This window comes from Sinocyclocheilus anshuiensis, unplaced genomic scaffold, assembly GCF_001515605.1.
Source record: "Sinocyclocheilus anshuiensis isolate Anshui unplaced genomic scaffold, SAMN03320099.WGS_v1.1 scaffold1061, whole genome shotgun sequence".
Lineage (NCBI taxonomy): Eukaryota > Metazoa > Chordata > Actinopteri > Cypriniformes > Cyprinidae > Sinocyclocheilus > Sinocyclocheilus anshuiensis.
The window spans coordinates 113601-116687 of NW_015557104.1; positions in this window are offsets into that span (position 1 = coordinate 113601).

A 3087-nucleotide genomic window follows, 5' to 3' on the forward strand; every position below is an offset into this window, starting at 1 on the left:
ATATATATATATATATATATATATATATATATATGATGCATTTTATTTATGTTGCGCTCAAACAAAAATAACTTCACAAAACATGCATAGATCTTGAAAAACCGTACGTCATTATTTTCAGAAAATTCTCCCGATTAAAAGGAGCCCAAGCTCATCGTAATTTGTTCATTGGATCTAAAAATATTAATTACGATGTTATCACACACATGAAACCATTAAATTGAGAAAAACATAGGTTACGTTTTCATTCATAACTTCATGAAACTTGCATAGATCATGTTACATTGCACGTCATTATTTTCAGAAATTTCTCTCGATTAAAATGAACCCAATAATACCATAATCTGTCATTTAGATCTAAAGATATTCGTCATTGAGTTATAACACATAAAACTCCAAATGCGCACGTTGCAATATTCTCATGTTTTTTACTTTGTCATTTCATGAAACATGCTGCGATCGTGGAAATGGCATATCATTATTTACAGCAGATTCTCACGATTAAAATTAGATAAAATCAAAACAATCCATTGCGTCTTTCGTGTGTAAATAATACCTAAACCCTTGAATTGAAGAAATCAGTTGGAAAGCTCCATTGAACACTTGGCAAGCAGAATGTCAAACCTAGAATATTTCTGTGTATTTTATCTTTTATATAACTTTTTTTTTAATAATTAGGTAGCATTTTAAAGCTTAGAAATTCAGCTTTCGAATGCATTTTGATCAACTCCTGACCAGTGCTGCCTAGTTCCTCTAAACCGGCCTGTACCGCCGGCGGGCGCCCACTAGCGAAGAAAAAAAAAAAGCATATTTTTCAAAATATCTGCCTTAATCAACACAAAATAGGTGTCATTTGAAAGCTTGGAGTCTGACCTTTACAATGTATGTAGCCACTTTGATTAACTCCTAAGTAGTGCTGAGTTATTTGCGGATAAATATAATTTTTTTTTTTTTCATGATTATGAAAAATGTTTTTGTGCCATGTACTCTAATATGTCAGAAACTACATACAGCTCAGATAGTCATGTGTCATATGTCATTTGAAAGGTCTCATCGAGTAGAATAAAACATAGGACTCTGAGGTAGATTAATGTTCTACATCTCAAAAACACTGCAGTAAAATGGTTTCGTATGAGGTGTGCATATAGTATGGGACGTCCCTAATAGGAACTGACCATTGTTTTTTTTCCTACTTATTAGAAATGGGGTCTTTATAGACCTCTAAAGCACCGTATGGTCCCATATCTCAAAAATGCTGCAGTAAAATGGTTTCATATTAGTTGTGCATATAGTATGGGACATCCCATATAAGAACTGACCATTGATTTTTTCTACTTTAATTAGAAATGGTGTCTTTATAGCCCTCTAAAATGTAATAATGTGCCATATCTCAAAAATGCTGCATTAAAATGTTTTTATATGAGGTGTGCATATAGTATGGGATGTCCTGTAAAGGAATTAACCATTAGCTTTTACTACTTATTAGAAATGGGGTCTTTATAGCCCTCTAAAGTGTAATAATGTGTCATATCTTGAAAATGCTGCAGTAAACTGGTTTCATATGTGACCCTGGATCACAAACCCAGTCATAAGGGTCAATTTTGCGAAATTGAGATTCATACATCATCTGAAAGCTGAATAAATAATATTTCCATTGATGTATGGTTCATATATTTGGCTGAGATACAACTATTTGAAAATCTGGAATCTGAGGGTGCAAAAAAATCGAAATATTGAGAAAATCATCTTTAAAGTTGTCCAAATGAAGTTCTTAGCAATGCATATTACTAATCAAAAATTGTTTTAATATATATACAGTATGAAATTTACAAAATATCTTCATGGAACATGATCTTTACTTAATATCCTAATGATTTTTGGCATGAAAAAATATTCAAACCAAAACGATGTCATATTGCTCAGGCCCCTCCCACGACCGCTGAAGTACTGTCCCATATTAGCATATTTCCACCCTCAGCCAGTTGTAGAAGTCCGTCATTTTCTCCGCGCTCGAGCAGCTGTAGCGACAACAACGTCTTGTAAGCAATGCAGGTGTTTTGTTGTTAGATGTAGAGGAATATAAGAGTCCTAATTTTATCCAGACATCAGATCCACTGAGGACGCAATGATTAGCTTTTGATTTTGATGGAAATGCGCTAACGAATACACCTAAATTCGTTTATGTCTGACTCCAGACTGCTTTCTGAATGAGGGACAATTCAAGGCAGATTTTGTTAAAAAGTTAAAACTCAAGGATGGATTAGAACCCATTGTTCATGATCCAGCTGCACCTCCAGAAGTAGTAGTTCTCATACTTTATTTTTTTTTTATGATTATTTGCTCTTCCACATTTTTTTGTTAATGTATCTTTGTTACCTAGTGATATAATTATACAACATATGAAATGTGGATAAAACATCTAATAATGCACAAAACAAGACGCGCGCTCTCTCTCTCAAACCTGTGCACTCAAATCTATAGAATTGCCTTCTCTCCTGGATTTAATGTTGCAGAAGCCCATCACCCACCAGACTTCCATGACTGACTGATGAAATAACAGAGTACCTTTCAATTGTAATAATAAAACAAATACGGATCTTTGTTAGCATTTCCAGGCTGATTTTGGTCAGTGAATTCTCGTTATTTATTTTATTACTTAGCCTTGAATTAGTGCCTATTCTGAATAGGTATTTATTGAATTATTTTATGTATATCAGCAAGTGAACGAGTTGTGGCGAAGCTCATGAAAATATGTTTTTTGTTTAGTAGTGTTACACAGGGGTGTGAAGTAACGAATTACAAATACTCACGTTACAGTAATTAAGTAGTTTTTATCAGTAATTGTACTTTTTTTGAGTAGTTTAAAAATTGTGTACTTTTACTTGAGTACATTTTAAGTGATGTATCGGTACTTTTACTCCGCTATTTTCCTCCGTTTGTGGTCGTTACATGCTTATTCTATTTTTATCCATCAACGTGATTGGATAGAGAGTAATAAAATCAAATTGTACATAGAAAACTTTAACCGCCAACTGTTTATCATGGCTGCTGGAAGCGCATTCTTCAAGCATCAATTCAGTCGCATCT